This window comes from Thermobia domestica, chromosome 8 (assembly GCF_964235325.1).
Source record: "Thermobia domestica chromosome 8, izTheDome1.hap1.1, whole genome shotgun sequence".
Taxonomy (NCBI): Eukaryota; Metazoa; Arthropoda; class Insecta; order Zygentoma; family Lepismatidae; genus Thermobia; species Thermobia domestica.
The window spans coordinates 153925982-153939273 of record NC_137461.1 but is presented as its reverse complement, the minus strand read 5'-3'; positions in this window follow the sequence as shown (position 1 = coordinate 153939273).

Below are 13292 nucleotides of genomic sequence, written 5' to 3'. Positions count from 1 at the left end.
GTCATAGCTCGATAACTACAAGGTTCGCAGTTCGAAATCCATCTCGAAAGTTGAAGATCTTTTAAATTCTTAATTCCCCAGTTCTGAAGATCTTTCTCTCCATTCGTAATCATCTGATGCTCTCAAAAGTGTTCTCCACCCTATTTCGACAACTGCCTCATGTAATCCTCGCAGTTCGAAACCTTCCCTTCCTCTGTATCACAAAATCACAAATTTCGTCATAATACGAATGCTGTCCGATCATTTCTCCCCAGTTCTAAATCTGTGTACATAAATCATTGCTCTCTGTCTCCATATTTCAATCTCTCTCTCTGTCTGTCTCTCTCAATGTAGCCCAGGAACTCATATGGCTTGAGATCAAACCTTCGACTCTTGAAACCAACTGTAAGCTCTCTAGTAATGAGCTGTCGTAACTGTATAGGTTTGCTGCTAAAAGCAGTATCATTTTAGATTTTATTCTGAAGGGGGGGGGGAGAGTCTCCGTCGACAAAAATTTTTCACTTTTTTAATAGTGTATTACTATAATGTTTGCTCAAATAATAGGTATTTATGAAGCTCAAGGGAGGGGAAATTACATCCTCCTGTCCTGCCCAAATGACGCTCTTGGAACATTTGCTTGCAATTACTGAAAAGAAATTAAAAGAATCATTGAATAAGATTCTTTTCTGTCAGTAGATATTCTCGAGCTCTGTACGTGCATTACAGACTTTAGGAAGCACAAAACTTACTGCCGTTATTGGCAATTTCCATAGATTTCTTAGGGAGCATCTTACTTGCTTGCAGTCTTTAAAGAAGGGAAAGAATGAAACTAAAGGTATTAATGAAGCTATGGGAAGATTATTGCTTTTGTTTAAAAAAAATAGGCTCTTAAAAGATATCTCAGAACAAAGGAATGAAAAAGACTGTTTTAGAGCTATAACATTGTAAACTTGATTTTTTTTTGTCTGAATGGAAAGGGTGTATTACGTCGCACACGCTGCTTTAGACAGGGAGAGGTGGAGGAGGGAGTGAGTTGGATTGAATACAAGAAATAACTAATCGATCGAGACATGTATTTCTGGATTGCATAAGAAAACGGAGCAACAGTTTGTTATTAATTTGGACTTAGAATTTTTGTAACAATTTCTAAGCCGCGGATTGTACCAAGGCACAGCCGCTAGCGATAATGTTGCATTCCAACAAGGAATTTACATTCATTTGTTCAACAAAGATAGTCATAAACGCGAGCGAAGCATGCCGTAGAACTTCTAAACCTTGAACGCAGTAATTTACAAGTTCTTCTTTCAAACGAAAGTTATCATTTTCGTGTTTAATATATTATTCTAGAAACTTGTTTCTTTCTTTTGTCTTCATGTTATCTGTTTGTAATTCTTCAAGTCCGACAGTGGATCTTCGTGAGTTTCATTTTCTTTTGTATTAAAGAATTGAGGAAAATGTCCTTTAAAAGATGAAATACCAAACGTTAACTTAGTTTATAAATGTGATTGTAAGAATTCTTAGAGAATCCTGAAAATTCTCATTATTTAACATAAGAGATATTCTTTTACATCATTTATGATTATATCTATCTTCCATTAAAATTTCTAAACTTTAGCTTTTAATATAAAATGAGTATTATAATCCCCAGAATAATGTGCAAAACAACCACTATTAATAATTCACAGATGTTGTTTTCTTAAATAGTTAAAAAAAACGTTTCTAACGGTTTTTCTCCTTCAAATGTTTGTTCATGCATTCTACGAGCGACGTTTAAAACAAACATATGGACGAACTAGTAAATTAGTAACGTGCTGAAATGTGTTTGCTTCATCTTCAACTTTCTCATGTTACCGACATTCCAGATTAAACCAGATGATTATAATCTTCTTTTCTATTGTATTTTTTTTCATTCTCTTTCCTTGATCTTCTATTGTTACTTTCACATAACATTTGTGCTTCGATGTGTAATAATGTTACAAACATTAGTTTCTGAACACACATGAGATCTCTTTTTTATCAAATTTTCATACACTTTTCACAATAATTTAGAATTGAAAATGAAGATTATCCTAGGTATTAAGGAGCTATTTTATTATGATCATGATAGGATTTTCGATAAAATTCTCGGTTACAATCTTCAATATTCGATTTTGTATTTCTGTACAGTAAAGTTTTAAAAAAAAAACTTGTACATCTCCTTTCAATACTTGTACTTGTTTTTCTTCTTCCAAACGGTTTTCTATATCTCCCAGGTCTGAATATGAAGAAAACATATTATTTCTTCTTTTACTTCATCCTCAACTTCTATTCTTTCCATGCTCAATGGATATTCTTCACCTGACGAATAACCTTCCAACCAGTTTTTGATCATCTCTACATAATAGAATAATTCAATTTCTTATCTTTGTGAACTATTTTCTTCTGGTAATACACGTAATGTTAATGGATATTTTTCTTTTTGTTCTTGTTCTTCTTCATTTACAACTGCTTAAGATCCAATTTCTTATTTATCAATTGTACTTTGTATAGACTATGAAAATTGTGATGCTATTACGTTATTAATTTCATTTACTATTACTCGTGAAGATTAGATCGCACCATGTACTCATTCTTCTTCTGCCATACTATTTAATCATTTTAGACCGATTCTTGTCTTTTTCCTCAACATCTTCATCTTCTGCCAATTCTTTTTCTTCTTCAATTGCAATGTTGTTCTTCTCTTCTGATTGAATTTTAGCATTTATACCTTCAGCAGTTATTGTGTATAATTATTACTTTCTTCTTCTTACTACTATTATTCGTTGGATGAATATTGCAGCTGAGACTTCCACATTAACTTTGAACCTAAAATAAGACCTAAATATTTTATTTGTTCAATCGCAAACATTGCTTTTAAATTTAGTAGATCACTTTCAATAACATTAACATTACCTTCTGCAATCAGTAAGGTCTGAGAATTGCTTCGAAGATTTATTAATCATTCTTTGTGTTTTGGAGATTGCTCCGAATTCATAAAATCCTCTTGTTCGACGTTAACCTGTACTTTTCTCTCTTCTGGAACAAAAAAAAAATTTAGTTGCTGAAAAAATTTTTGCGAAATTATAAATTTGAATAATTTCATCAGGCACAAATTCCTTGTTTGTATTTATAGAATTTGTTGACTGGGAACTTGTGCTTCTAAAGGTGAAATCGAAACCTAAATTGAGTAAATTTTTTCGAGTATTACCACATAAATTTATATTGAAGTTCACGTAAATATAGTAGTACTACTGATAATTTCTACAAAATTGAATTTTTTTCTACGAATCGTTTCTACTGCGTTTGTACTAAATTGTATCATAAAACTTCGCATGTACCGGCTTCAAATTAGAGAAAATCGAAAACTAAAGTTGTCCTGCTAAGTTCACATGAACATGGCAGGACCAGAATACAAATTTATACAAATCTTAAGATTTTTCTGTACGGATCGTTTGTACTACGTTTGTACTGAATTGTACCGTAAAACTTTCCACCTTAACCATGTTCAAATTCGAGAAAATAATAAAAAAATAAAGTGATTTTGCTAAGTTTACATGAACATAGCAGGATCATTGATAAATTGGAAACTTCTCTGTACGGATCGTTTGTACTGCATTTGTACCAAATTGTACTGTACCGGATTGTGCCGTGAAGTTTTCGATTGTACCGGCTTCAATTTCGTGAAAACTGAAATATACAGTGGTCCTGCTAAGTTTATGTGAACATAATACTACCAGAATACAAATCTGAAGATTTCTCTGTGCAAGTCGTTTGTATTGCATTTGTACCAAATTGTATTGTAAAATTTTTTGTACCGGATTCAAATTCGTGAAAATCGAAAATAATGTGATCCTGCAAAGTTCTCCTACATATAGCAGAACCACTGATAAATTTCTACAAATTTGAAGGATTTTTCTGTATAAATCGTTTCTACTGCGTTTGTACTGGACTGTACCGAAAAATGTCCTTTGTACTAGTTATAAATTCGTAAAAATCAAAACATAAAGTTTCTGCTTAGTTCCCGAAACATAGCAGAACTATTGACTCCTGTAATTTCTCCAAATTTGAAAAATATGTGTATTCCAATAATAATTACATAAAAATTCAACGGATGCAGAAAACAAAACAAACTTTCATTTGCATTGTAAGACTAAGACCTGTTTTCAAATCGACTGTTTAGAATTTTTAAATAGGGAGTCTTATTTAAAGTGCAAACAATATCCATAAAATAACATTAAAGACTTTTAACCAAAAAATAAAAATAATAACTCTCATCTAAAAGTTTTCAGTTACGTCAACTGTTGACTATTTACTATTTTGTAGAATTTTAAACGCAGTTTCGAAAACTTAAAAAAAAAAAAAAAGAATTACACTAGCCTGCGAATTTTAACTTTTGGATCATTGCATGAAGTATAGTATGCTACGTTTCATATTTCGGGTGTACCGAATTCAGAACAAAAATCGGTTTAGTCATTGCACATCAGGTTTTCTTGCAAATTGCGTATTAATATTGCCAATATCAATGTATCTAATGGTTTATTGCTATGCATAACACTGCTACGAATACTGGCACACTTACTAATATAAACAATATTAATATCTTATATTTGTATTTCTAGTGCTGTATGCGACAGTAAGTTAACTCGTAACCACGATATTAGAAACAAACAAGGCAAGAAAATGGGGAAAAAAGAAGCGATGTTTACGGATAAGCATTCACTATAAAACAGTAAGACTCTTAAAGCAAGGAAACGTAAACTCCATAATGTTTTTGAATTTGTGCTCTCATCTGCGCCATTTTAAAGGAGGAAATAACGCACCCATAGGTCATGCATGATATGCCGCACAAAAAATCCACACTAGTGGGTTTTACGCCTCTTCCCTGAGAAACTGCGTCTTGTCGCGGCACGCTTGTGACTATGGCAGAATTTTCTCTCTGCAACAACCAGCAGGAGTCTGCAAATATGCTTCAATTTCACTTTCCTTGTTAACGACGTTCGAGTTCCTTGAGGTCCTGATGAAATTTCTCTCCTTGTTCCTCACTCACGACTTCAAGATTGTCTGGAAAATAGTCCAAATGGGAAAACAGCATATGCACTTTCAAACTCATGTTACAACCCAATTCTTTAAAAAACAGTAGCATTCTTTCCAGCATGTCTTTATAGTTTGGATCCTTTCTGTTGCAAGAAAGTTTTTCGCTACATCTCGGATAGCTTGCAAAGCTGAACGCTCGTTCGGGTTCATGACATTTTCAAAATTTGTGTAACCAAAAAGTTTCCTAATATCTGCACCATCGAAGATGCCCTCTTTAATTTTTGCATACTGATGCCATGGAATTCTTGACACAGATATTTCAAGTACTCACCTTCAGTATCTAGAGCCTTTACAAATTGTTTCATCAAGTCAAGCTTAATATGAAGGAGATTTAACAGTACAATCATGTGTATTAACTAGACTTGCGCGTTGTAAGTTTTTCGAACCAACATTCCACTACCTATCTGGCCATTCCTTTTGAGCCCAGTGCACTGCCCTTGCCCGACTGTCCCACTCACAGAGAAAACATCGAAATTTTGTATAGCCTGACTGTTGACCCAACAGAAGACCGATGACCTTAAAATCCCCACATATTTGCCATTGATGTCCGTGGTACTTTATCTTATTCAACATCAAATCAAGATTTTCGCAGCTTTTCCTCACGATAACAGAATAAGCAACTGGAACGTATGCTAGCTTCTTTCCGTTGTGTAGGATTACACTCTTTAAACTCCGCTTGGAAGAATCGATGAAAAGTTTCCATTGGGATCGATCATAGTCAGGCGATTCTAATTCTAGGATTAACTCCGGAATGTTGTTGGAAAATACTGTATTATCTTCTGCACAAAAGAAAGCAGCAAACTCTTGTTCACGATACCTGTACCAACAGTACGTTGTCTTAGGCATCAAGGCCTTTAGTCGTGATACTAGTAGTTCGGTAGATTCCCTTGTGAGACCAAGGTCACGAACTAAATCATTTAAACCACTCTGTTCGAAAAGTATAGGCTTTGTTGACTCTTGTGGGTCAAAGTCCGAACCGACATTGTTGCCACGAGGAGATTCGGAAGAGGCTTGGTTTAATTAGTCTGATGGCTGTGGGACAGGTATGTCAGGACCATGGGATACTGGTAAACTGACGGATGGAATTGTAGTTGGGTAAACAATTTTAGCCCTGTTCCTACCCTTGAAACCTTTCACATTCACAGAACAAAAGTAGCAATTGGTGCTGTAGTCAGTAGACTCACCCCACACAGTGGGAATTCCAAACGACAATGCTCGTCTTTCAATTTTCATTCATAGCCGCAGTTGTTCGATCCATGTTCGACCAAACTTATGTGGTGCCCACGACTTGTCCTGATTTCCCAATGCTGTACCAAAATACGCAAGATTCGCACCAAGGAAGTTATATTTCGCCGTTGTTTCATTGGCACGAATGTCCCACATATGTAACAGAATATATCTGGATTATTCTTACAACCTCGCCGCTGCATTCCGAAAAGTCTGCGAACAAGCACTTCACTTTCGTCACTAAATACTAAGGACAAACAACGATATTAGGGACTTCAAAGCACTGAGCACAACTAGGTAGTTTACAACGAAACTGCATAAATCATTCGCAGGAAAAGCAATATACTAAACAAAACAATGCCGCTAGACGTTACTACCCTACCGTACCGCTAGTAGGCGGACACGATAAGCTGTTGTTTAGCTACTGCTACAACAGTGCACGCCATGAGAGTAATAGCATTTCAGCCAAATGAAATGAAATCTTTGAGTTTTACGTCCCACGGTTATGCCGGTTAGGCTAAAGGAGACGGTGATTATGAGAAATGAATGAAATGGTGGAATGAAGAAAGTGGGAGGAAACGGGAGAACCCACGCACACGAGCATTTCAGCCAGTCAGGATGTTCAGTCCTGACTTGAGACGCATATGAATGAATAGGCAAAATGATTATCTCGATTTTGTCACAAAATGTGATGTGATGAGACAAAACTAACCTCACTTTTAGGCTTAGGTGACAATCACCACATCACAGAAATATATTGCACTTATGCAATAAAATCATCGCAGGCTAGTGTTATCATACCTTCAGAAAATAACTCAGTCACACAAAATGCAATAGGAATTTATACACAACTTCAAAAGTACATTACCACCTGCAATTCTACTTTCCTTGCAATAGTAGACAACTCCAAAACCTCGGTCTTTGGGTAGGTTCAGAATTCGAAAGGCGTTCGACCAAAAGGGAACAGTTGGAATACTAACAAACCTGTAAATGATAATATATATAGGAGGGTAAGATGATTTGAGATTTTTATAATACGATTCTATAAAGATTATTAGATAAAAATGAAATTATTTTTAAAATATATACCATCTTTGCGAAAACCATGAAAACTACATCACAATTGAAACTTTTAAGAAAAGATGATCTGATAGAAAAAACTAATATGCTTAGAATATAAATCACAACAACCCAGTGAAGGAAACAAAAGCTACAAATCTATGGTAAATAAGCTGTTTGAAAAAGTTCCATTGCATGAGTTGATCAAAATGTATGGAGATAAAGATTTGAGACAGGATATAACTCGACTTTTGCATATTAAAAAGGTGAATTGGGATAATGTAAGCAAATACCAAAAATTATCAGAAAACTTTAAAACAGAATTTCACGGTAAAGTGAATTGGAAGGAAATCTCGTGTAATCAAAAATTATCAGAAGACTTCATACGAGAATCTGAAAACAGAGTTGATTGGATGGAAGCTCCATCTAGACAAAAATTATCAGGAGACATTATAAGAGAATTTAAGGACAACGTACATTGGCGTTACATTGCAAGTGAACAAAAATTATCAGAAGACATCGTAAGAGTTTGAGTATCAGTTTAATGATGATCTTTGGGCACAGTTGATGGTTTTCGGAAATTATCAGAAAGGTTTATTATAGAATTTTGTAATAAATTTAAAGACAGCAATTGCTGGAACATCTTAGCAGTTAAACGTAGGTTGAGTAAGCAGTTCATTAGAGATTTTAAAGACAACTTTTCTTGGTTTATCATATCACGTGACCAAGTGTTATCTGAGGATTTCACTCTAGAATTTTAGGATCAAAACAATTGGTGTGAGATTGTAAGGTATCAAGAACTCTGATCTGATTTTAAATTTAAACTTATCAATGGATATTTATGATGAGATGGATATTTCTGATGATACCAATTGTTCTATTTGTCTTCGGAATAATATTTACAAAGTTAAAACCATATGCAATCATATCTTTTGTAAGAGATGTTTGAGGAAGTGGTTGTGTTTAAATGTTAACTGTCCATTATGTAGAAGAGGTCTTAAAATTTATCACGAAATCATTGAACATAGCGACATACTTTAGGATGATATAGAGTTTCAGGATGCAGTTTAAACTTTTATGGCAGTGTATAACATCATAGAAATGAAAGAAGATGAGATTGAAAGTGAAAATGAGTCAGTGGAGAATCAGAATACAACTACAAATAGACGAAGAAGAAGGAGACGAAGAACTAGAAGAATATGAAAAAAATGAAATTGCAAAACATAAATCTTATAAGAAGTGCATTACCCATTTAAAACATGAAAACCTATTACCATAGAGTTAGTTCTTAATAAATATGCATCATATAGAGGATCATCATATATATAACTACCAAATGAAATTAAAAGGACAAAGGCTGTTATTAATGTAAAAAAACAAAGATGACAAATGTTTCTTATATTCGATTGCTTCTGCATTACATTCTGTTGAAAAAGATCCACAACGACCATCAAAGTACAAGCATATTCTTAAAGACTTGGAAGAAAAATTAAAAGACCTTGATCGTCCTGTAAAACTGAGTGACATCTCTAAAATTGAAAGAAGACTTGATATATCGTTTAACGTTTATACATACAAGGAAAAATATAGGGTGTACGTTTTATATCATTCTAAAAACAAAAGAGATAACCATGTGAACCTATTATATGTAAAAGAAGAGACTAAAACACACAATTGTTGGATTAAAGACCGAAGTAGATTATTTAGTAGTCAAATAACTAAATGGAGAGCACGAAAATACTTATGTGATATATGCTTGTTATACTTTTACTCCCAAATGCATTAGATATACATGAAAGAGATTGTTCTACTCAAGAAGCTGTTAAGATAGAAATGCCACCAGAAGATACATATGTTGAATTTCAGAACTACCAATATACGATGAAGATGCCATTTGTGATTTACGCTGATTTCGAATGTCTATTGCATAAGGTAATGTTTCTGAAGAATGCTATCCAGAAGATGAATTATATACAAAAAAATATCAACAGCATAAGCCATCTGAATTCTGTTACTATATTGTAAAAAGTGATGGAAGTAAAATAGATCCTGTTGTGTATAGAGGTAAAGATGCGGCTAAGAAGTTCATAAGAATGTTAAAGAAAGAAGCCAAACAACTATCAAACAACTATCAAACAAACGAGTTACCTTTAACACGTAAACACATAGAAGAGTTCAACAAATCTGAATCCTGCTCTTACTGTAAAGTAGAATGTACTCCAGAGACCCATAAAGTTAAACACAATGACCATATAACTGGAGAGTTTGTAGCTGCAGTATGTAACAACTGTAATCTAAAAGTCAGAGTGCCTAAGTTTGTACCAGTGATTATACATAACTTATCAGGATATGATTCCCACTTGTTTATAAAAGATCTAAGATGTAATAAAGAGCAAATAGAATTAATACCTAATAACGAACAACGATACATATCATCCAATAAAAAGGTTGGGATTGTAAAATTAAAAGTCATAGATTCATTTAGATTTATGGCATGTAATTTAGACAAATTGCCATCAAACCTAACGAGAGAACAAATAGCAATAGGATTTATACTACTATACGTTTCTCCTTTACGTTGGCCTACTTACCTTAATTCGGAACTTACAAATTTCATCCTTTTTCCACTGAAAAGTATCGATAATTCAACAAGGAAATAATTTTACTATGATAATTTAATTGAAATTCAGCGTAATTTCGCGCATGGCAAACAGCAGTGTGGTAATTGAAGGGGAAGAAGGAGGGAAATTCCCATTCACCTCTGAACACTTTCCAGGAACCACGTTCCTTTTCGCTTTCTAGACGGGGTAGGGAACGTGGTAATGACATCAAACCTTCATGTGTAATTACAAAAATTAAATATATAAACAAATAAGAAATCATCAGTTTATCAGGCTTTAATTGATAATTTATTCACAAGATTCCCTATCGAAGGTGTGGTTTATGAAGTTTCTGTTCTCCAGAGTCGACATTGCCAACTGACATGGTCGATATGGAAAAGATGTATGGTGATAGAGAGATGATACTTCTTGCTGAATATTTCAAAACTGACCGAGAAAAATCGTTATCAGACTTAAGTCTAACAAGCAAATTGTCGATGAGTTGCAGAAATCGGGTAGAAGTATTATCAATTTTCACGACAGAGTGCGAACGGGGATTTCCCCTTGTGAATTTACAGATGACTGATATTAAGAATAGACTAAGTGCTCAAACATTGTCTAAATTGTTGTTCATCAATGTTAATGGCCCACAGCTAGACAAGCTCAAAGTAAACGAGCTAGTTATTTCTTGGCTGAAGGATGGACATCATTCCGCTGCGGATGATTTACTACGAAAAAGTTACCAACAGGAAATAAATCCGATTTCAGATTTGTTTTAAGGTGGAAAATTACGAGTTACGGAAAATGTATACTTGTATTACTAATGGCTTATTTGTGTTGTTCAACTTTGTACCTAATTTTTAGTAAGTCTCTTCTTTGCTTTAGGTAAACTACTTTGAATAAATATTCATAATAATTGCAATTATGCATATTTGTAACTTAAATTTAAGTGGTGTTTTAGTGATTACACAAATTACAATTACGAGCATACTTTATGGAGATGCTCTCACATAGGGTACCCGAGCACCTTTATACACTATGAAAAACTGATTTTTCAAGTCTTTTGTGAGAAAAATACTGTGAACTGAGAAACCATAACCTTTTCCATATTGTACAGGGGTATTTTCATGCGAATAGAAGTTTCTTTTGGAATGCGTTCAGAAATTAACACTTGCAAGAATACTCTCTTAGTACAAGTATATTTTAGGCACACACTAATTTCCCCAACCTCTAACTGTTTCAATTTCCTCACTGACAAACACTTTACCATTTTATATCGTAAAGGTCAGATCCACGGTTATTGTAACAGAGTGGTGCTTGAGCGATTGACTAGGAATTCAAACTCCAATTAGTAAAAATTTCACAGTCTTGTTTTATTACAAATGTGAACTCTTTAGTCAGTACAGAAGAGGCCGTGGATTGTGTTCAGAGTTGATGAGGATGGATTTTGGTGAGTCAGAGTAAGTCACAGTGGATGAGAGTGGTTCGTGGTGGGTGGTGGGTCACGGTGGGTGCTGGTTCATGATGGGTCAGAGTGGGTCACGGTGGGTCAGTGGGTCGTGGGTCACGGTGGCTGGTGGGTCAGTGGGTCGTGGGTAATGATGTGAGGTAGAAAATTTTCCACTATATTTTTCCGGAAAATTTTCCGTTCTAAAAAATATCAGTAATCAAGTAACAATTTCTCAACAATCATAAAATTGGTTTAATTCATGTACAGAAATGTTAAGAATTGAAAGATCGTTTAAAGAATCCGAAAATTTTCATGGCTCAGACAATTTCCAGTACTATGTAGGAACAAGTTAAACAATTTTTCGTGAATCGAAATATTTTCTGTCTTATATGGAAAAATTGAAGAACTTTTTGTGAGTCGGAAAATTTTCATCATTTTGAAGCAAAAAGTAAAACAACTTTTTGTGAATCGGAAAGTTTTATTACTCTGTAGAAACAAGTGAAAGGAATTTTCATAGATGGGAAAACTTTCATCACGATGTAGAAACAAGTGGAAAAAACTTTTCATAAGCTGGACAATGTTGGATATTATGTATAGTGATGTTACGTGGAAAATTTTCCATTATATTTAACTGCACATTCAGCTACAAAATTGAATTTCTGTACAGGAAAGTTAGTCAGCAACAAATTATAATTTTCCAATTAGCTTTCGAGAACCGGAAAATTTTCTAATATTTCAAGTTGGGAAGTAAAATTTTACACAGTGCTTCTCTCTCTCTCTTCATCTGCGAGCTCCTTCGTTGTTAAGCGGTTAGCATACGTGCCTTTGGCATGGAAGACGTGGCTTCTAATCCCCGCGGCAGCTCATGAACTTCGGGTTCCACGTTAATCTCTTGGTCCCGTCTTATATAGTCTCGCTGCTGAAAGGGACGTAAAACTCAAAATCAACTAAACTGAACTCCTCTCTCTCTCTCTCTATGCGTGTGTGTGTGTGTGTGTGTGTGTGTGTATGCAAAGTGCAGAGAAATTGAGTTCGTAGAGTACAAATATCCCATTCTATTATTTAAAATTTGAATCTTTTAAAAGTCATGAATATTTTCCGATTCATAAAAACATACTCCACTTGTTCCTAGATCGTTGTTTAGCCGTAAAATTTATTGGTAATAAATATTGTCTTAAAAAGTTTCATGAAGTGAAAATTTAACGATGCTTCATTTCAAGAATGTTTCAAAAACTTCAATGCGTTCTTCCCTCAGAATCCACCTTTGACCTTACAGTATTAGATTTCGTCAGTTTAATACGAATAAGACGGTTTTCTCATAGCTTTACTACTTTTATAGATTTACATACTGCAACATTTATAAATAAGTAGATATAATATAAAATTCATACTGTAAATTTTTGACTACCCAAAATTCGAGTTTAAGTAACTCATGAAAGCAAATACCGACCATTTTCTGGAAATAAACATTTATTTATTCAGTTAGTTATTCATATATTCATTCAGAAGAGAAAGTGAAATATAACTAATAAGGAAGCTTATTTGTGTAGTTGTTCTTCCAATAAAATAATAAAAGAAACATAAAAAGCTGCACCATTAGCGCTGGGTTCTAAAAGGAAGTAATTTCATTTTAATTAACAAAACAAAAAAATATTTCTTATATATATACTTGTTCTGTTGAATCGTCACTATTTCTAATACATTTTTATACATAATAATGGTAGTTTTACAATACAAATATCTGCTCTAAGATGTTGATTATAAAAAATTCCAATATTGAAATTATGACTTACAAGTGTTAAACACAATAAAATCATTTTCTGAGGATTATGAAGATTATTTTCTGTTACAAAAATAATCTTCAT